Consider the following 23994-nt stretch of genomic DNA (forward strand, 5'->3'; position numbering starts at 1 on the left):
AAGTAAAAAAAAAAAAAACTATACTCATACTGACCAAAGAGAATCTTTTTTTTGTGGGGAGAGGGCATTCCATATGCATATATTCATGAATTATTATATATTACATACATAAAAATATATATGCTTACATGACATATATATTTCAAAATGTGTTTCAGAATATACTGGGATAAATTTTTTTCACTATTTTTTCATTTAATGTGTTTACTGAAAAATATTAACAGCTGTTATTAGTTGTTATATATACTTTTAAGCCCAGGGGATATAGCAATGATCAAAAAAGAAAAAGCCTCTGCTCTTATGAAACTCACATTCTAGTGGTGTGAGATATAAAATGAAACTGTAAATATACAGTTGTGTAATGTCAGACCCATGAACAAATTTTTGGCAGAGTGAGGAAATAGAGATTTATGGTGGGGCCTGGACAACAGGGGATATGTGAGCCAGCCAGCCATGCAAGTATCTGGGGGAACAATTCAGTGAAAACGGACAAACATAAGGCCCTGGAAGACCTTCCCCTAACTCATGTGTTAAGGAAACAGCCAGGAGGCCTAACTCTTGGCGGAAATAAGAGAGGGTGGTAGGAGATGAAGTCAGGAAGTGACAGGGGCAGCTTGCAAGCCATTGCAGGGCTCTGAGCAGCTAAGTAATGCAGTCATGATCATACTTTAGTTCAGGTCACTCTGGTTCCTTGGAGGCTGGACTATACAAAGGCAAGTGTGGGTGCAGAGCAAGATGTTTAATTATTTGAGGCAAGAGAGGAGAATGGCTCCAGCTAGGTAGGAGCCACGGAGTGAGAGGTGTGATAGTTCTTATATCTCTGAACAACTGCCAATGGGATTTGCCAAAAGACAGGGAAAAATAAACAATGGATACAAGATCTTCTGCTTAAATAATTGGGTAAATAGATTTGCCATATTCTGAGACAGGGAAAGCTAAAGGTTCACCAGGTCTAAATAGAGACACAAGAGTTTGGTTCAGGGTATGTTAACTTTCAGATGCCTATCAGGTATCTAAGAAAAAGAAAAAAACACAGTTAAGTGAGAGTTGACTTGAGAGGAGGCGCCTAGATTAGAAATATAAATCAGGTTGTCTCCAGCATACAGATGGTATGCAAAGTCACAGGACTGAAGGAGAGTACCTAGAGACTGAGTGTAAATCTGGCCTGAGCAGAGAAGCACTCCAGCATGGAGATTTAATTTGATGTTTAAGTCTCTGTTAAGCTACAGTGCTTATTGCCAGACTTTTATAAAAAACTTCCCTCTTTTTAACTTTCTAACCTTGAATCATCTCCCATCCATCTGTAATGCAACAAAATTTTATCTTCAGGAAAACTAAATTGAGCTTTTTTAGAGCTGAGAAAATCTTCTGGTTGCCTTTGCAAATAAATGAGTATTTGGTTGAATTTGTAATACCACCATGTTTCCTCAACGCTGTAGAATTCTCTACAGAATGACAGTCTAAGAACAACTAGAATTTTGTTTCCATGTTTGTAATCTGTATCTTGTGCTTGGAGGCTTGCAAAATTTATACATACATGATACATGCATACATACATCTAAACCACAGGCTAAATAATGGCCCCCCAAAAGACATCCACTTCCTAATCCCCAGTACTTATAAATGTTGCCTTATATTGCATTAAGGAATTTTGCAAAAATGATTAAATTGGAGATCAAGAGAGAGAGAGCGAGAACACTGGATAATCTAGGAGAGTGGTAAATGTAATCACATGCATGTATCATTGTAAGAGGAGGGAAAGCTGACACTGAGAATAGAAGGCAGTGTGACCACAGAGGCAGAGGCTGGAGTGATTCAGCCACAAGCCAAAGAATGCCAGCCGCCACCAGAAGCCAAAAGAGACAAAGAACAAATTCTTCCCTAGAGCCCATGGGGCAGGTGGCCTTGCTGTCACCTTGATTTTGACACAGTGAAACTGATCTCAAATTTCCTACCTCTTGAACTGTGACAGAATAAATTTGCATCGTTTAAGCCATCAAGTCAGTATTAATGGATTACGGCAGCCACAGGAAACAAATACACAGCCATCACAGTTCACCATGATAAAGGTAAATATTTTTATCTAACATAATTTTCCCTAGGTTTTCAAAGGTACTTGCAACCTGCCAGTTGAAATATGTCTTTATCTGGTGAAAGTTTTCAGACACACGTCTTCGTTATTTTTATTCTGTCCACTCTGTCCTCACCAGCATGGTATGTGATACGTGGGTCTGATTACCTGGATCTGCCCCACTTCAGACCTACTTTCACTTTATTTTATTCCTCTCCTCAGAAATACTCTGATTTGAACACTTTCCCTCCAGTGCCTTTTTCTTCTCCAAGATTTGTCTTCTATAGCTAATCCATTATTTTTATCACCACCATTATTTTCATTAAATTTTATAACATGTGTTTTGCACCATACAGTTTTTCTTATTTCACCTTTTTCTTTCTTCATGATTTATTGTTATAATTTCATAAATGCAAAAACTCCCTTTGGTCTTTTAAAAACAGATTCTTTTATATTCATAAATATTCTAAAAATTCCTTATTTATTTACTAACAGAATTTCAAAAGCAGGTTGTTTTTGGATATAGTCATTTTTAGATGAATTATTTTTCCATAAGTCTATGCCAACACAGTATTATGTGATACAAATGTTGACATTTGGGCAGAAATAGGTAAGTATTTCTAGTCTACTCCTTCAGACACAAACAAAAGGAGACAAATTATCTTTAATGGAACTTAATTTAACATGTGGAAATCTGACATCTGGTAGGGCCTATGGAGAAATTCTTGCGGTGGGTCCTGCCACAAAAGGGATATTTATCTGGGTTCCAGAGAGTTTCTTCTCTAAGATAGATGTGATAGACAGAAATTGCCTCAGCAATGTCCCACTCCAGTTTACTTTTCATTTTACTTATTTGTCTTATTTTTCATTATTTCAGCCTTCCATGGCCCTGGGATTGCATGAGCATTTTCCTTCAGAGAACTGTTTACTCTTTGCCTGGCTCAGTTTTTAGAACTTGAAATATGATTAGTTTAAATGATAGAGTCCAAATGCTGCCGACCTGTAGAGGTAAAGTTTAAAAAAATCCTGAAAATGTAAAGCAATAGATAGGATGGAATTATGTGTGACACCAGGGAAGAAATTCCTGTGCTAGAAAAAGAAGAACAAAATTACATCCTCAAAAACTGTAGGTAGACCAGTGTGTCAAAATCTTTCATCAGAAACGCAAGGAGGTATATAGCCCAAGAAAAGTAGGTGAAATAGTGATATCAGCTGGTGATCACAATATTGATATTAATTGTTCTGTAAAAAACAAAACAAAAATGTATGTCAACACCATCACATAGGAATATAAGATTATTTTTTTTTATTTTTTTAACGTTTATTTATTTTTGAGACAGAGAGAGACAGAGCATGAACGGGGGAGGGGCAGAGAGAGAGGGAGACACAGAATCTGAAACAGGCTCCAGGCTCGGAGCTGTCAGCACAGAGCCCGACACCAGGCTCGAACTCACAGACCGTGAGATCATGAACTGAGCCGAAGTCGGACGCTCAACCGACCAAGCCACCCAGGCGCCCCTATAAGATTATTTTTACTGAGCACAGCAATTTTCACTTTGAGTAGCACGTCTACTAACGATTTTATTTCTCTGCAGTAGGTTCCATAGCTCTCAGAATATATTATATAATATGCTTATATGTTCAATAGCATTTGAGGACTCCCGTTACTTTTCATTGAGGTGTCCTTTTCAATTAAGAGTCAAGAGGCCTGATGCTGCTAACCTTGAGTTGGAATAAATCAACTCTTATTGCCCAGACATATTAAATCACCCAATGCTTCTTCTTTTCAATATTTTAAGATAGCCTTTGTCAATAAAGGCCAAGATGAACATTTGGGGACCATTAAGCCAAAAGATGTTAAATGCCATCATTAATAGCAAAATTTATTTTGAATATAATAATTTATTTTAGTGATAAACTAAAGAAACACTGCTTTAATTCAATAATGTCCTGGGGTGCCTGGGTGACTCAGTCAGTTAAGCATCTGACTTCAGCTCAGGTCATGATCTCACGGTTCATGGGTTCAAGCCCCACGTGGGGCTTTGTGCTGACAGCTCGGAGCCTGGAGACTGCTTCAGATTCTGTGGCTCCCTCTCTCTCTGCCCCTCCCCTATTCATACTCTGTCTCTCTCTGTCTCTCAAAAATAAATAAATGTTTAAAAAAATTTTTAAAAATAATGTCCTAAGAAAAATTCCTGCCTCACAATAAAATTTTGGCAGATTATTGGTCCCAGAACTGAGTTCATTTAAATTAAGAAACAAGAACAGTGTTTACAGGAAAATGCTAGAATAAGATTAGATTTAAAAAATCTTAATGATAAAGCAAAAAATTATATGACCTCAAGTTCAAAGCAGAAGTGCAAGAATCCAAGGCAGATATGGTAGATAACAGAGAAAGACAGCACATGAGTTAGCAAAGCACAGGAAAGAAGTAAGAGAAAAAAATAAAATCTCAGGTATAAAGCCCACATTAGGAGCAACACAAAAACTATCCCCACTGAAAACATGATAGGATTGAAAAGGAAGTGAAAAAAAAAAAAAAGGAATGAAGGAGTAAAAAAAAAAGACAAAGGTTAACAGGAAAAAAATTTAAAAAGAGATCTAATACAATCAGCTTGCTAAGCTTGAGAACTAAAATAGGAGAAAAAAGAATTCACATAATCAAGAAATTTGTTAAGTACAGCTTTTTGTCTATAGATTGAGAAAGGACACAATTTCTCAGCGGGGGTGGGGGTGGGGGAGAGTACTACACATATCCTAGGAATTCCACAAGACTTTTTTAAAAAAAGTTCTTTTTTATTAGATAGTTAAAAGCACAATTTAAATGTCCAATAACAGGAAAGTATTGAAGGTAATTTGGTTTATCCATAAAATGGAATACCATGCAGCAGTTAGATAGGAAATTTATGTGTGAATATGGAAAAATCTCCAAGATATTTTGGAATAAATCAATGTGCATAATATTATAGATGGATTATGATTTCTATTTAAAGACAACATGCATGGGATATCTGCTTGGATGTACTTAGATTATCTCTGGAAGCACATCTAAGAAGAGTAGCAGTGAATGTCTCTAAGGAACTAGATGGCTGTGATAAAAATGTGGGACTGGGGTGGCACCTGGGTGGCTCAGTTGGTTAAGCATCTGACTGTTGGTTTTGGCAAAGGTCATGATCTTTTGGTTGGTAAGTTCAAGCCCCACATCGAGCTCTGTGCTAACAGTATGCGGCCTGCTTGGGATTCTCTCTCTCTCTCTCTCTCTCTCTCTCTCTCTCTCTCTCTCTCTCCCCTTATCTCTCTGCGGGACTGTGAATTATTTTGTATGTTCTTTGAGTCCCTTTTATACCTTGCATCATGTGCATATATTATCTATTCAAAACAAATAATAACATGTACTTTTAAAAAGGTAGCCAGTCTGTTGTTTAATTATTGTCAGGGGGAAAAAAAATGCAACCACAATAAATACCCATACTGTTCCTTTGGGCAGACATTGTTCAGCAATATAATGGAATGATGTTAAATAATTCCATCTGACCTGTTAATACCTTCTACTACTTAGAGCATCATTTTGCTATGGACTAATCCTGGAGGACTCCTGAAGGCAGTGCTAGTCAAAATTCTACACTGGGCAAGAGATTTACTAAAGTTCCTCAATATCTTCAAATAACCAGTAACAACTGCCTTTAACATTTCCATGCCAAAAATGACTCTTCCATGCCCTATGGCACAGAACTCTGGGGTTTCAATCAAGGCATTGATTCTTTTACAAAAAAAAAAGCCCCAAAACTCCTTAAATAAAAATACAATTTATAGTTTTAATTTCCATAATGGAATGTTTAAATGGGCACTTACAGTTTGCTTCAATCAATATCAGAATGTATCTATATCCTATGTTGTTGGAATAGATAAAATGGTTGTGAGGCCTGCCTACCCCAAGCCGTTTCCTTCTCTGATAAGATGGAGGAAAAGTAACGCCAACATTTTGGCATAGTAACCAGACAGAATTCCTTTGATATTCATGTTATGCATACGTGCTCCCTTCATCCCATTTCTGTTGATAAATAAAAGGAAGGCGACAAAGGGAAAAACACGTGCTCAGATAGGTGCTTTGTCAGATAACCAGGTCTGTTTTCCGATTGAGATAAAGCTCATTCTTCCCAGAATTTCCACCATATTGCCTTCTGTAATTTCTGAATAAAGCAAATATGACTCATACACATAAGATATTATAGTTCACATTTTTTTGTTACACAACTTTCTTGATAAAGAAAGCAGTACATTGTCTCACATTCTGTTGCAATTTTCTTATTCCCATTTCCAACCACTCAGGGGTTTTACTTAGAAGAGCAGTGATAACGTACTTCTGGATGAGGTAGGTTCCATGGTCAGAAATGCCCCCCTGCCCCAGCAAGTCAGTGATACCTACACCTGAGATGAAAATAACAAGAATGGGACTGTCATGCCAATATCTGAGAAAGAACATTCTAGGCTAGTGCAAAGACCTCAGGGCAAAAAATAAGCTTATTGTGTTTGAGGAAAAGATTGGAGTTTAGAAAAGATAGCGCCTGCCACAAGAGATGAAGTTGAACCATGCAAGGTCTCCTGAATGTTAGGACTTTGCATTTTATTCTAGAATCTTCAGTGGACAGCTTTTTAGGAGGGAAAAAGGCAGAATAATGTGATTTTACTTCGATTTTAAAAGATCATTCTGTTGTGTGGCAAATGGATTCGGGGGAAAGGTAGTCCAAACAGAAGCAGGACGACCAATAACAAGTCTATTATAATAGTCCATGCAGGAAATGACTGTGGCTTGAAAGTGAATAATATTGGTGACGGTCCAGATAAGAAGACGGAATATGCTTTGAAGATGAAATTAAAGCTTTTTAATGTTTTGATATGGGGTGTGAAAGAAAAGAAAGATTGGAGAATGACTCTAAGATTTCAGGTAGATTCACTGGGTTTACTATGGTGCAGTGAGATAGGGAAGCTCAGGAAGTGGAACAAGTTAACTAGTGTAATGTTCTGTTCTGGACATGGCCTATATTGAAAGCAGCCCCATACTCCTTAGGATAAATCACTGGATCTTCATGTCTGATCCAAGATTATCTCTCCAACCATATCTTTAGTTATCCCAACAAACACAATAAATCCCATTTTCCAAAACAAACCATTTCCCTTTGTTCAAACTGACTACATCTGTGTACTTTCCTAATGAAGTACACATCCTGTAAGCCTTAAGTACATACCTCAGTTTCTTTCTATTGTTTTCCTTGACCCTTTTCAAGCACAATTGCCTCTCCCCCAGCAGTACTACTTCCTTTATTCATACTTTTTAGTGGAAGGTGTCACACTGATATTCTCGTCAACCCTACCATGAGTTCCTCAAGGGTGAGTCTATCTCCAATTCATATTAAGACTCCTGGAAACCAGCCAAGTGCATAAATTCTCACTAAAGACAAATTTTCATATGCACTCATGCTGAAAAATGGCTCATGAGCAGTATTTTCATACTCACCCACATACATATAAATAGCAATCACTCTCTCCAGATATATCTTCAAGTTTGAAGGACAAAGGAGTATTTGGAAAATCAAAGGTTAAACTTGAAAAATTAATAGCAAAAATATGACCTTTTAAAAAAGACAATCTCTTTTTAAGTGTATTTTCATGTTTGCTGTAAAAACATTTCATTTTGGATTCGGAAGAAAAAGTGTCTTAATTTCTACTTTTTTTTTTTGGTAGTAAATATTGCATGAAGGAACACATTATTTCCATACTAAATTGACACATTTATAATTAAACCAAAATGGTTTCCTTACAAGTTGCAGATAGGGGTTAAGAACCTGACAGTGATTCAGGGACTAGGAAGCAATGATAGCAGTGAGTCTGGCTCACCATAGGACCCATTGCAGAGAAGGATGAGTGCCAGTTGAATGAGTATGTGCTCTCTCTTTGCTTCTTTTTACAACCGTGGGGGTCTGCCAAAAATCTGTAAATTGCTGGCCAGCAGGCAAAGCCAATCCAAGCACCTGTGTTGCAAAATGCAGCAATTGTGTGATTGTCATTACTGATCCATCTGTGAGGCTGGTACTTGCCACATGTCAGTTGACTCACATAAGGTGGGTTGGAAGAGAAATTCCATTAGATAAGGAAGACAGCAAAATTAATATATCATCTGTTCTTCTTTATGATTGAAAAAATGTAGCAAGCATGATGGAAAGTGAGAATTTTGTAAATGATTTGAACAGATTAGTAATGGCTATTACATGACAAATGGGAAAACTTTAATTCAAAAAGAAAAAAATAATATTATATAATTTTAGGAAGAAAGTCTTTACTTTCTCTAATGACTCACTGCACACAAATGGAGTACCAGAGTTGTTAGTCCAGAATAGAGGTAAAAGAATGATGTCTTACCAAAGACTATAAAGCACCAGGTAAGGTTCATTATCTTAGATTCTTAAATAACAAAATCTCAATTACCAAGTCTCAAAAAATCCAGACTTTGTGGTGTCAGAACCTGTCTAAGCTGAAGATAGGATTGCATTATCAATGAAAAAGGGCATAATAAAAATACCAATAATATTAAAAATTATTCAAGGGAAAATGTTGAAACTTCTTTTGAGTATAAATGATTTTTGCAGTTTGCTCTGTAAATATGCTGGCAGTGTACAAATCAAAAGTAACATACTAATAGAAATTATCTCTTATGCTGACTGGGCATATGGCATATACTGGATGAGGTGCTATGAGCATGTTATGTTACTTCTTTTAAAGCTGTTCAGGTTTAAGTACTAAGGCTCAAAGATGTTGCCTATCTTAACCATTCAACAAAATGACCTGTTTAATATTTCTTAAGATGAGTTTTATTTCCTTTATATGATTTTTATGGCACTATTCATGGTGATGCCTATTAGGCAGTACTTGATAAACACCTCAGTCCCCAAACTACTGAGAGAGTACAATCCAATAATATTGTATTATGAAATACATGTACAATATTGTAGTAGCTGAGAAAATCAATAGAACATAAAATACCCATGGAATAGGTCAATGAGAAATCTGAAGGATAAAAACAAATATTTGTCATGATAAGGTGCAAGTGGGAAATGATAAATTTGGATTTTAAGAAGCTGAGTTTCTGGCCCGATCTATTAAATGACAAAGATAATACATACTTCCCATACATTTGCTTTAGTCTCTCCAACTTTTTAAAGGGCATTTATTAAAGCAAATTCTAGAGAAATGTACACCAAATATCTCTGAGTATTGAGGAAACAGATAATTTATATTTTCAGATTTTGCTCCTGTGGATTTCTGAAAGACATAATTATTCATTGTGGAATTAAAAACTTGAAAGGCATAACTAAGATGACCCATTGTAAACAGCAAGTATGGTACACACTGAACTTAGAAACTTCAAAGGTAAGTGGGGTTAAAGCAATGTAAAAGAGCATTGTGGAGGTAGTAGGAATAGAGATTTTTCTAGATTCTCAAATGCATAGAAATATTGAGAATGAATTTTTATATTATGAGGTGTCAAATCACTAGATGTTTATTTTTTCCAACATTTCATTATGATAATTTTAAACACACAGAAAAGCAGAAAGAATTTCAGAGTAAAAATTCACATATACACTATGTCAGAGCTGAAATCAACATTTTATTATATTTGCTTTATCACATATCTATTCATCCATATTCATATACACATCCCTCTGGCCATTGACTCATCTATCTTATTTCTTGATGCATTTCAAGCAAAGCTATAGAATCAGTATATTCCCACAAAAACTTCAATGTGCATATTATTAACCAAAGCTCTAAATGTGTTTCTAGTACTTTTTTGTTGTTTTTGAGGTGAAATTTATTTATGATTAAATGCAGAAGTCCTTAATGCCCTTTCAATGAAATCTGAAAAATGCATTTAGTTGTCTATTTTTAAAGGGCATTGACTCATGGTAAGCTTATCTTCTTGTTATTATTTTCTCAATAACTTTCCAGATTGGTGGATTGAGGGCTACAAATGGAAATCAAATATACAACATTAATGAATTGTATTTTATGAGTACTTTCACTATTTATTAGAGTTTTAAGTTGCAAGCAACAAAAACCAACTCAACTAGATCTGGATCTTTTATGCCTAAATAGAAAATAAATTTATTGAAAATCTATTGAGTTTATTTATTTTAATTAAAAGCATAGAAAAAGCACTAGCAGGCTAGAAGAGCCAGGCTTTGAAACTAAAGGAAACACGGGGTCAAGGTATTAAGAAGGGTCATCAGATCTGGTCAGTGTTGTTGCCATGGCCCAACACAATATCCTACTCATGGCAATTCTATGTTGTGCCACATGCAGTCCCTTATGAATGCCCCTGAGTAGCCCATGTAGGTCACATGTTCATGCTTGAGGTGTTAGGGAGACTTGGAATGTGAGAATCTAGCATTTTTAACTTCTATAGTGTGTGCAGGGAGCTTAGCTTTCCAAAAAGAACCACAAAGAAAGAAATTCTTTAAATATAGTGAAGAAATTTATATGATTGGTGCCAAAAAATTGCAAATATTATTAACATACATAATTTCATTTTTCTACTAATCAATTCTATAAAGTCATAACCAGGGCAAGCAAACCATTTTTGTTTTATGGATGAGACCGTTTTTGAGACAACTGATACATTATTAGCTCAGCCTTATTATTAGTCTCTGGTTTGACTAGTGAGTACTGGTCAGATTAGAAGACTAAGAACTATAACGAAAAGAAAAGAAAAGAAAAGAAAAGAAAAGAAAAGAAAAGAAAAGAAAAGAAAAGAAAAGAAAAGAAAAGAAAAGAAAATGGTAAAAAAAATAATAATGGTAAAAAAATAAGAAGAATAAAGAAAAAAAGAACAGATGGGTCACCTGGGTGGCTCAGTGGGGTAAGAGTCAGGTCATGACCTCACAGTTCATGAGTTTGAGGCCCTTGTTGTGCTCTGTACTGACTAGGTGGAGCCTGCTTGGGATTCTCCCTCTTTCTTTGCCCCTCCCCTGCTTGCAGTGTCTCTCTCTCTCTCAAAATAAACAAAATTAAAAAAAACAAAAACAAAAACAAAAAAACACAATGAGGTCTCTTTCTCTGAACACAGTAATAGAACCACAGGATCCACTGTGGTCAGACTATGAGTGGTGATCTATTGACACGAACTGGGCTGAAGAATTCCTTAGCAAGGAATCTAGACATTTTTTTTTTAATGTTTATTTATTTTGAGAGAGAAACAGAAAGAGCACATGACTGGGAGAGGGGCAGAGAGAGAGGGAGACAAGAGTATCCCAAGCAGGCTCCGTGCTGTCAGCTCAGAACCAAACACTGGCCTCGATCCCACAAACTGCAAGATCATGACCTGAGCTGAAATCAAGAGTCAACCACTTAACTTACGGAGCCACCTAGGCACCCCAGGAATGTAAACATTTAATCTCTATTATGGCACCCCTCTTCAAGGGAAAATTCTAAATGAGAGGTAACGGCAGCCATTTTCAGCTACAAGAGGTTGGTCAGTAGAAAGACTGAACAAGGAAACAGCCCAGAATGATAATTGAGAGAAAGTCCTAACAGCAATGATGTGGTGGTTCCAGTTTCTTTCCTAAGGCCTGGCCACATGAGACCCTTGAACTGCGAATTACCCTTATATTCCATCCTAGTCATACATTTCCCATTTTGACCAAGAAATTCTCAACAGGTTTTTTATTTGTAGGAAGAATGATAACCATTATATTAATTATAGGCAGATGATCCTGTTCTGACACCTCTTTTCACTCACATTGCAGGGATCGACCACAATTAATTAAACGTGGACCTCAGCATTTTTCTAACTATAATCTTTCATGCAATTAATACTGAATTTATTCTCTCCTTAATAAGTAGTGCCATAGAATAACGAGTTTTTCTTAAAACAAGGAAATGCCTGCTTGTACTCTTAGAAGTAGCTGAGAGACCAAAAAAGGACCAAAAAGTATTGAAGATCCATCTCATCATCATTTAAATTATTATCCATTTTATCTTCTCCACATCATTTCTATAAAACATTAATAAGGCTGTAAGTCTAAGCTCTTATGTCATTGTAACTGTGTGTAGCTTTTGGACTCTACAAGAGATTGACTCCAAATATGGTATTTTCTTGCTACAAGTAATGTGCATATGAGAGGCAATAACTCATCTCTGCGAGGTCTAATTCCATAATAATTTATTCCAAGGCCTTGGCAGCTAATGCTTCACTCACTATTAATAGAACACTGTGCAAGTGGTGTAGGTGGTACTTTCAGTTTAGTGATGCTGTAGTTAATTTCTTTAATTTATAAAGTATTTATAAATCTCATCTTTGCAAAGCTGCTGAAACTGTGTAGGCAGAAACCAGTTATCTCCTTATCTCCCATCCTTCCAAATTGTATCCACTCCTGTAGCCTACATAATCACTTATACTCTTACTAAATCTGCTGCATGACCCCATCTGCTACTTTGTATCTTGTGAAACAGCTGATTATTTGCATGGCTCATGATTAAGAAATATTTTGTTATTGCCATTACTCTACAGCAGGTTTTGTTACAGAGGGCCTGAAGGCTTACTGCAGTCCAGATTCCTGGGCTCTATCTCAGCAGCGCCTGCAACTCTTTCAACTTTTGCCTTTTTGAATTCTCCTTATTTGTATCTTACAAAACCTCTCAACCTAAAGCCTCGTTTATTTGATATCAGGAAAATCCTATCAGCCGTATCATGCTAAGTGTTTGCATGATTGATCTTTTCTCATCCTTTTTTTTTTTAAGTTTATTTATTTATTTTGACACAGAGACAGAGAGGAAGAAAGGCAAAGAGAGAGAGAGAGGAAGAGAGAAAAAGAATCCCAAGCAGTCTCTGTGTCCTCAGCACAGAGCTGGAACTCATGAACCAGGAGATCATGACCTGAGCGGAAACCTGGAGTCGGACACTTAACTAACTGAGGTATCGAGGAACCACAGATCTTTTCTCATCCTTTTACTTTCCTGTGTTATAATAAAACTTAATGTTTTCTGAAGTGGAATTTTATATAATTTTAACTCGTCACACAGTATTTTCTTCTTTTGATTTTTTTTCCTACCACTTACAATACAAAAACTAATCTTAGCTTTGGATCATACAAAACAAGAAGTGGGCCAAATTTAGGCTAGGGGCTATGTTGACTAACTGTTACCAACACCTACTCTACAATACACAATAAAGTTAATCCTATTTAAAATGTTGGATTCACCAAAGGCAAGGGAATTAAAAGCAAAAATGAACTACTGGGACCTTATGAAGATAAAAAGCTTCTGCACAGCAAAGGAAACAACCAACAAAACTAAAAGGCAACCAACGGAATGGGAAAAGATATTTGCAAATGACATATTGGACAAAGGGCTAGTATCCAAAATCTATAAAGAGCTCACCAAACTCCACACCCGAAAAACAAATAACCCAGTGAAGAAATGGGCAGAGAACATGAATGGACACTTCTCTAAAGAAGATATCCATATGGCCAATAGGCACATAAAAAGATGCTTAACAAATCAAAACCACACTCAGATATCACCTCACGCCAGTCAGAGTGGCCGAAATGAACAAATCAGGAGACTATAGATGCTGGAGAGGATGTGAGAAACGGGAACCCTCGTGCACTGTTGGTGGGAATGAAAATTGGTGCATCCACTCTGGAAAACAGTGTGGAGGTTCCTCAAAAAATTAAAAATAGACCTACCCTATGACCCAGCAATAGCATGGCTAGGAATTAACCCAAGGGATACAGGAGTACTGATGCATAGGGGCACTTGTACCCCAATGTTTATAGCAGCACTGTCAACAATAGCCAAATTATGGAAAGAGCCTAAATGTCCATCAACTGATGAATGAATAAAGAAACTGTGGTTTATATACACAATGGAGTACTACGTGGCAATGAGAAAGAATGAAATATGGCCCTTTGTAGCAACGTGGATGGAATTGGAGAGTGTGATGCTAAGTGAAATAAGCCATACAGAGAAAGACAGATACTATATGGTTTCACTCTTATATGGATCCTGAGAAACTTAACAGAAACCCATGGGGGAGGGGAAGGAAAAAAAAAAAAAAAGAGGTTAGAGTGGAAGAGAGCCAAAGCATAGGAGACTCTGAAAAACTGAGAATAAACTGAGGGTTGATGGGGGGTGGGAGGGAGGAGAGGGTGGGTGATGGGTATTGAGGAGGGCACCTTTTGGGATGAGCACTGGGTGTTGTATGGAAACCAATTTGACAATAAACTTCATATATTGAAAAAAAAAAAAAGATAAAGCAAGTGAAAATCCAAGCTTAAAAAAAATAAAAAATAAAAATAAATAAATAAAATGTTGGATTCAATATTTACAGTTCATTTTTATTTGTTCAATTGATATTGATTAATTATCAAAATTGGGCAAAGTGTTATAAGCAGAACTCTAACAGGGAAATAATATATATAAATATCCAATATTAAATGTAAATGGCAAAAGGGCATTATGTAGAATACTGGACAGTACTTTGAGGTTTTGTTAAGATAGAATTTAAAAGCAATAAAGTGCAAAGATTTAAGTAGATAGCTAAAGGAGTTTGGCAAATGTGTACTGCTGTAAAACTCCCATCCCAATCAAGAAAAAAAGTATTTTTTATCATACTGAGAAAATACATCTTGCTCTTTACAGACAAACCCCCAACAAAACCAACCATTATTGAGATTTTCCTCAGATGAGATCAGTATTTTCGGTTCTAGAAATATATGTAAATAAGAACATACGGCATGTCCAATAATAATGATGGATTTCTCTAGGTTTCCCTTTTGCTCTGACAGTTATTACTTTGTGCTTTGTTGAGATCTGTTAGTAGGTGAATACAGGTTAATATTTTAGATCCTCTTGTTAAATTGACTTTTTTATCATTACGAATATTTCTTATATCTGGTAATACCCTATGTCCAGAAGTCTTTATTTGATATTAGTATAGTCATATCAGCTTTACTATACTGTTTTCACATAGTGTACTTTTCCATGTTTTTGCTTTCAACTTTCCTAGGTTGAAAAATCATCTCTCTCTCTCTCTCTCTCTCTCTCTCTCTCTCTCTCTCTTTTTTTTTTTTTTTGAGAGAGAGAGCATGCATGAGCAGAAGAGAGGGGGAGAGGGACAGAGGGAGGGAGGGAGAGAGAGAGAGAGAGAGAGAGAGAGAGAGAGAGAATACTAAGCAGGGTCCATGCTCAATGCTGAGCCTGATGTGGGGCTTGATCCCATGACCCTAGGTTTATGACCTGACCCAAAATCAAGACTCTGATGCTCAACCTGACTGAGCTACCCAGGATCCCTAAAATTCATCTCTTATAACTTGCATATAGATGAGTCTTGCTTATTTATCTATTTTGACAATCTCAGACTCTTTTTTTTTAATTTTTTAATGTTTATTTATTTTTGATGGAGACAGAGAGAGAGCGAGCAAGAGTGGGGGAGGGGCAGAGAGAGGGAGGCACAGAATCCAAATCAGGCTCCAGGCTCTGAGCTGTCAGCACATAGCCTGACGTGGGGCACAAACCCACAGACTGTGAGATCATTACCTGAGCCAAAGTCGGATGCTTAACCAACCGAGCCACCCAGGCACCCCATCAATCTCTGACTCTTACTTGGAGCATTTAGTCCACATTTATTTGACCTAATTGTTGATCTATTTGTGTTCTCTCTATTTCTATTTGTCTTCTATTTTTCATTATCATTTTCATTTTTCATCCTTTGTCCCGTTGTTCCTAATGACTTCTATTTTTTTTTTTTTTTTTTTTTTTTTAGGAAACAATGAAATCACTTTGTTATTTTTCATTTTGAACGGTCAGTTCAATGTCATTTGCAAAATTCAATGAGGAAAAGAGCCACTGGATGCTGTGTCCTGGGAATCACTGGGATACATCCATCCTGTGGGAGATAAATTGAAGTGTGTGAGGGAGGAAAACTCCACAAATTGGCATTTCTTCTTGTTTTCTCCCAGCCCAATCCTGAGCGAGACAAGGCTGAGTGGCCTGAAAGTTTGGAAGAAACCAGGGTTATCTGTGTTGAAAGCACCTGGTTGGGGCTGGGATGCAGACCACAGGGTTCCCCTAGGCTGAATATTCAGGTAGGTGAGCCTTTAGTAGAGATCACCTGTGGACTGAACCTAGCCCCAGAACCAACCGGTGGAAGGTTTGTGGGTCCCAATATTTCCATTTACTGAAAAGTGACCCGTGAACCCTTTTGTTGGAAAACTCTCTTTCATGATGTTCTAGACTGGGACCTCGAGGTTACTTCCAGTTTCACAAAGAACTTGCCAAATGTGAAAGAGGGGAATGAGGGTCCCCACAACTGCTGCTCCCACACCTTAAGTCAAAGTCTGTATGAGGGCCTGGGTAGACACCTCTGTTAAAAGATTTTCAGAGAAATAAAGTGCAGCTCTATTTCTTATTAATTTTCAGGCTCTTACCTGATCCCTGAGAAGCTAGAGTTGAATAATGCCTTTGGGAAGCCCTACCACATCCAATTCAAAGAATGATCTTTCAGTGACATTCAACATCCCAAGTTACTGTCTCCAAAGGAGGACACATTTAACATCCCATTTAGAATTGCAATGAAAGTACCCCCTCTTTGGAAGTTTAATTTTTGCAACGTAGCTCACACAGTAGTTGAATGCCTCACCCAGCTGACCTTGAATATTCTGTTTACACAGAGTTTCCCATCTTTGTATGCTACCAAGCCATTTTCTTGAAAAACATAGTCATATTCCTCAACACATCATTTCCCAGTTGCTCCTCTCAAAGTCCTACCTGCCTAGCATTCCAATTTTCATCTTCTCCCTCAGTTTTTGTAAAAATCCATCTATTTCTTTAGTAATTTTCTGCTGCAGGGTCAGCAGAGTTCAGTTCACCTTAAAAAAGCAAAGCACTGAGCTGGGAATCCCCGTTTCCATCCCCCTGCAGCTTTCTTTTGAAATCACTGTTTTCAGTATTCCATGTTATCTTCTATATGGAATTTATTATTAACTCCTTCAATTAGCTTCATGGTGGTTATTTTAGGAAGTAAAATATGCTTCCTTAACTTTTCATCTACCTTGAATTAATAGCATACATCTCCACATATAATGTAAGAATTCTTCCCACTCAATTTTCTTCAGCCTGATTCACTTCCTATGGTGGCTCTTGCAGTAATGCCCATTCTCTTGAGTTTTGTTCATCTGAACGTGTCTTTATTTTGCCTTCCTTTTTGAAGTACACATTCATTATCCTTAAAATTCTAAGTAAGTTTGTTTTTTAAAGCCTTTTAAGATGTCATTTTATTGCCTTATGTCCTCCGTTACTCCTGATAGATTAGTTATCCTGCTTATTGTTTCTCCATGGTATATATCACTCTCTCTCTTTTTCTTTCCTTTTTTACTCTCTTTTCTTTTTTCTTTTTTTTTTTTTTTTTACTGGTTGCTTTCAAGATGTTTTCTTTATATCTTAGACTAAGTAGTTTGGTTATTTGTGACCCTGAGTGGTTTTCACTATGTTTATCTACCTTTGGGTTTCCTTTCTTCTTGGCTGTGTGGGTTGATACTTTAAAGAGTTTTTTGAGGGCAGTGCTTATATATATATATATATATATATATATATATATATATATATATATATATATATTTTATCACTTTTCCTCTGCCTTCTAGGACACCAATTACACATGTTATAGATGGCTTCTTATTATCCCCTAGGTCATTGTGGTTCTGTTTATTTCTTTCAATCTTTTCTTTCTATCTGTGCTTCAGATTAGATAAGATAATTTGTGCTTCAGTTTAGTTTCTCTTTACTGGTCTCCAAGTATACTGATTCTTTTCTCCGCAGTGTTCTATCTGCCATCAGTCCCATTCAATAATTTTATTTTGGGGTGCCTGGGTGGCTCAGTTGTTTGAGCATCCAACTCTTGATTTCAGTTCAGGTCATGATCCCAGGATTGTGAGATTGAGCCCTGCATCAGGCTATATGCTGAGCATGGAACCTGCTTAAGAGTCTCTCTCCCTCTGCTCCTAAGCTGCAAGCACATCCTCTCTCTCCCTCCCTCTCTCTAAAATAAATAAATAAACAAAAAAGTAAATATAACTAAAAATTAAACAATATAATAAAAAATAAATTACTTTATATATTGAATCTTTTTAGATCTGAGATTTTCTTTGGCTGCATTTAAATTTTTTTTAAATGTTTATTTTTTGAGAGAGAGAGAGAGACAGAGCACAAGCAGAGGAGGGGCAGAGAGAGAGGGAGCCACAGAATCTAAAGCAGGCTCCAGACTCTGAGCTGTCAGCACAGAGCCTGACGTGGGGCTCGAACCTACAGACTGTGAGATCATGACCTGAGCTGAAGTCGGATGCTTAACTAACTAAGCCACCTAGGTGACCCTGGGTGCATTTTAAAGAGATTTCATATCTCTCCTGAAATTCCCTATTTACCATTCTATTCATCATTTACTGTAAAATATTTAACATATTTCTAGTAGTTATCTTGAAGTCTTTGTCTGCTAATTCCAACAAATCCACCATCTGAGTATTTTTTTTTTCTATTCACTTATTGTCTCTTTTGATTATGGATCACACTTCCCTGCTTCTTCACATGTCTATTAAGATTTAATTATTGGGGCACCTAAGGTGGCTCAATCAGTTAAACTTCCAACTTCCTCTCAAGTCATGGTCTCATGGTTCATGAGTTCAAGTCCCGCATTGGACTTCTGCTGTCAGCACAGAGCCGCTTTGGATCCTGTGTCCTCCTCTCTCTCTCCTCCCTCACTTCCATGCATTCTCTCTCTCTCTCTCTCCTCTCTCTCTCTCAAAAGTGAATACACATTAAAACAAATATTGAATTATATGCAAAGCATTATAGATGAAAAGTTGTAGGGAATCTTGATTTTGTTATCTTCACTGAGTGTTCAATTTTTCTACATGACAGTTAAATTGTTGGTGGATCTTTTTTATCCTATAAAGGTTTTGTTTTGGTTTTTGTTAGGATGAATCTATATTTATTTTATTATTCCAATAAGGTATCTCTTTATTTTCAGAAAGACCCTTACTCCTAAAACACTGGCTTATCTGTGTTTCGTTTGAACTCCTAAAGTATTTGCCAAATGTCCATATGACCTGTTCAGGCACCTATAAGAATTTGACATATTTCCATCAATTTTTTAGCATTTTTTACTTTCTCATGTAACAAGAATTTCCAGGCTCATCTTTTCTACTTTCTCTCTTCCATATTTAAAATATGCTCTAAGGAGTACTGGCTCATTTCGGTGATTAATAATATTTTAAAACAAAGATCTAGGTACTGGATATCCTTATGTTCATGATATGTCATTATTTCTGGACTCTTTCAGTGAAAAGAAATAGGACACTTTTTTTTTCCATAGCTTCAAGGGCATTTTCACTTCTGTCAATGCAGTGCTATGAGAATGACCCTGCTTTTATCTATCTATCTATCTATCTATCTATCTATCTATCTATCTATCATCTATCGTCTATATATCTACAGGTTTCAGACATTAGACAACAACAAGAACAGGACTGTGATCCCTGAGAGAAAGGAAACAAATAAATCAACCTTATGATTAACATAGGTTATTTTCTGAAGGCAGTTTCCAGGTTGTCATCCAGGAAAAGAGAAACCAAAACAAACAAACAAACAAACAAGCAATCTCAGTGAGATGAAGAGCCAGACATCAGAGTCAAAGGAGATAAAGCTCAAATGTGCTGGAAAGAATCCTGGAGAGGAGTCAAGAGCATAGAGAGACATAGAGAGAGCTTCAGAGAACTAAAGAGGGGTCTCTTAGAATATTTACCTTATTAGTGGTCTGTAAGCGGAAGGGGTGAAATTCTATGAGGTGGTTAGAGTACGAGCAATCTAAACAAATCCTAGATTTGAAAAAATATCAAAGCAGAAATACATTTAAATTTATGGGGCCTCAGGGATAGTTCACATATGGTGATAGTATCACTTCAGAAGTTGAGCCAACTCAACTGTAGACTAAAGACTTCTTTGAAACCACCTTCATCATGTTTAATAGCTGTCCCAAAAAGATCAAATTGACTGCAAGTAACTGTATGCCCCAGAAAAGTCCAAACCTCTTGAATGAAATAAGACAAAATGAATCACCCATCAATGTAAAATTCGTAAGGTCCCGGATCCAATACAAAATTACTAGGTATGCAAAAAAGCATGAAAAAAATGTGGCTCTTCACGGCAGCAGAAAAAATGAATCAAATGAAAGAGATGCAAAAATGATTAGGGATAAGGGAATTACCAGATAAGTATCTTAAAATAGCTATAAATGTGTATGACCTAAATATGCAAGAATATAAACAATACTACTATTATGAGGAATGGACTAGAAGATAGCAATGGGATGAAAATTTGTAAAAAAAATAAATAAGACCAAGCACTTTTGGGTGTAAAGCAATATTTCAAATAAATCGTACCCTAGATGGTATTAAGATTAGATACTGTGAAAGAAAAGATCAGTGTGCTTGAAGACATGGTAATAGAATGAAGCACAAAGAGCATATGGCCAGAAGAGGGAAGAAAAATTGTTTAAAGAAATAATGGCCAATGACTATCCTAATTAGATGAAAACTATGAACCCACAGATAAAAGTTCAACAAGTCCAATCAGAATATAGAAAAGAGTACCAACGCACATCATAGTCATATCTTGATAACCACTGAAAAAGAAAAAGAAACCTTAAACTTTTTAAATTCAGTATTAATAAAGATTTAGTGAAAACTCTTAAATGTAGATTGATTGTTTCGAATCTTTACTAGATCAGTTTTCTTGCCAGAAAATAACAAAAGGGCCTAAAGGTGTAGAAACAGAATTACTAGATCAAAGGATAAGAAGTGAAGTAGTACAATAAAGAGATTATAATGGAAAACTGATAAGGAGTTATTGACTAGTAATTGTACTGCTTAAGGCAATATCTGTTTTGCTCACACTATTATTTATATTAATGAGCTTTTTAATGCCTTCATCTTTACTTGTGAATACCCAGACCTTAGAGAACTCTGTGTACATTTGTAATTTAACGGCATGCTATTTTTAGCATCTGCTGGAGATGCTGCAAAATTAATAATGCTGCATATATGATATAAAGAGTCCTGCCACTTTGAATTTGCTGCTTGAGCAACTTTGCTTTTAAAAAAAGTATATAAATTACACAGTGGTATTTAGTGAGTTGAGACATTTGCAATGATATTAACACTCTAAAATCATTTATTCAGAAAGAGGAGTTTTCTAAATACATTTCGAATTTTCCTTAGAAAATAATCTTTTTAAGAAAAATCTGAATACATATACTTTTAACTACCTATCCACCTACCCATCCATCAATCTATTTACCTTTTTGAGGAAGCTACACCACCTCTGAAACCTAATTACTCTGGAATTATGGAAACTATTCAGAATTAACTGAGAAATATGAGTATTTCACTTAGTAGCAATCTAGTAATAATTTTGTCACATTTGCATTATGTTTTATACTTTATAAAGTACATTTATATATATTATCTCATTAGAGTTTCACATTCCTGTGAGAGGAGAAGAGAGCTAGTATGACACCCATTTGAAATACAAGAAAGATCAACTGCAGAAGAAACAAAAGCTTCGCTCATTGCCACGTGGCTAGTATTGGACTTGGAAGTCAGATATTTTGGTTGCTCTTCCAGTGTTTCTTTCCCTTAGAACACAAAGCCTCTTTGGAAACTGATGCAAATCTGTGTATTGCCCTTACATTAATTATGTTTTCACTAATAGTAAATACAGTGTCATCATTACAATTCCTTAAATTAAACATACAATTAAATTTAATTAATTAAATTTATCATTTTTCTCTGTGATCAAATCTCTTAAAATCTATGAATAACTTATCAAACTAAACACTCAAAAAACAAATGATCTAGTTAAAAATGGGCAGAAGTCATGAATAGATATTTTTCTGAAGAAGACATCCAGATGGCTAACAGACACATGAAAAGATGCTCAACATCACTCATCATCAGGGAAATTCAAATCAAAACTACAATGAGATATCACTTCACACTTGTCAGAATGGCTAAAATCAACAACACAAGAAACAAAAGATGTTGGTGAGGGTGTGAAGAAAGGGGAACGCTTTTGCAGTTCTGGTGGGAATTCAAACTGGTGCAGCCACTCTGGAAAACAGTATGGAGGTTCCTCAAAATGGTAAAGACAGAACTACCCTATGACCCATCAATTGCACTACTAGGTATTTATCCAAAGGATACAAAAATGCTGATTTGAAGGAGTACATGCATCCCAATGTTTACAGCAGTGTTATCAACAATAGTCAAATTATGAAATGAACCCAAATGTCCATTGAGTAATGAATGGATAAAGAAGATGTACAAATATACAATGGAATATTACTCAGCCATCAAAAAGAATGAAATCTTGCCATTTGCAATGAGGTGTGTGGAACTAGAATATATTATGATAAGTGAAATAAGTCAGTCAGAGAAAGACAAATACCAGCTTATTTCATTCATAAGTGGAATTTAAGAAACAAAACAGATGGACATAGGGGAAAGGAAGAAAAAAGAAGAGGGGGAAGCAAGCCATAAGAGACTCTTAATCATAGAGAACAAACTGAGGATTGATGGAGGAAGGTGGATAGGGGATGGGATGAATGGGTGAAGAGTATTAAGGAGGACACTTTTTTTTTTTTTAAGGGTCATAAAGTCTGACCCTTTGTTTTTTAAAAAAACAGTTTAATGTGTATTTATTTTGAGAGAGAGACAGAGCGCAAGTTGGGGAGGGGCAGTGAGAGAGGGAGACACAGAATCCAAAGCAGGTCCAGGATCTGAGCTGCCAGCACAGAACCCAATGCGAGGCTCAAACTCACAAACTGTGAGATCATGACCTGAGCCAAAGTCGGTCACTTAACCAACAGCACCACCCAGGCACTCCCCAAAGAGGGCACTTGTGATGAATGCTAGGTATTGTAAGTGATGAATCACTAAATTATATTCCTGAAACTAACATTATACTTTATGTTAACTAACTAAAACTTAAATTATAAATGGAAATATTGAAAAATAGAAACATTGTAGTGTTGTCTCAGTAACTAAACCACAATAGTAATGGACATTGCTTTGGACACCCTGTTAGGTTTCTATTACTGCATAACACATTACACATATAGCAGCTTACAACTACACTCATTTATTATCTCACAGTGTTAGCAGGTCAAAAGTCAGGCATAGCATAGGTAGATACATAGCTCAGTGTATTACAAGGTTGAAATTAGAGTGTCAGCAGGTCTGCAATTCAATCTAGTGCTTCGGGTCCTTTTCCAAGATGACTAGTTATTGGCAGAATTCATTTCCTCATGCTTTCCACATAGTCTCCTCCATACTCAAGCCAGCAATAGCAGATGGAGTCCTTCTGTGCTTCAAATCTCTGATTTATCTTTTATCAGCATCACTCTAACTTCCTCTTCTGCTTTTAAGGGCTCATGTGATTGTACTGTGCCTACTAGATAATCTAAAATAATCTTTCTATCTTAAAGTCAACTGATTAGTAGCCTTTATTACATCTGCAAAGTCTTTTTTGCCATGTATTGTAACTTAGCTGTTGGTATGACACTAGGGAGAAAGGTGGTTTCTAATAGAGAGATATCTTCTGATAAGAAAGAGATAGCTAATGCATTTTTGTCTGGGAATAAAGTTCTATCTACTTAAAATTAAACTTTAAATGTTAAAGAGAAAACAGATTAAAATTTATTCAAAAAGTATTTATTTGGTGCATAGTAAGAAATAGTCAAGAAATACATATCATGTGCTATAGACCAGTACTGTTAGAATCAAGACAAAACTCTATCATATTTTTTAATGTTTTAA

The 23994-nt window shown here is 36.2% G+C and overlaps 1 long non-coding RNA gene across 1 annotated transcript; it reads left to right on the forward strand.

The window, feature by feature from the left end:
• The first annotated feature begins 4214 nt into the window (after positions 1-4214).
• Positions 4215-13113, forward strand: LOC123380043. Its single transcript, XR_006585286.1, has 2 exons — positions 4215-9496; positions 12889-13113. It is a non-coding gene; the product is annotated as an uncharacterized LOC123380043 (long non-coding RNA).
• Positions 13114-23994: the final 10881 nt, after the last annotated feature.

The sequence above is a fragment of the Felis catus genome, chromosome C2 (assembly GCF_018350175.1).
Source record: "Felis catus isolate Fca126 chromosome C2, F.catus_Fca126_mat1.0, whole genome shotgun sequence".
NCBI lineage: Eukaryota > Metazoa > Chordata > Mammalia > Carnivora > Felidae > Felis > Felis catus.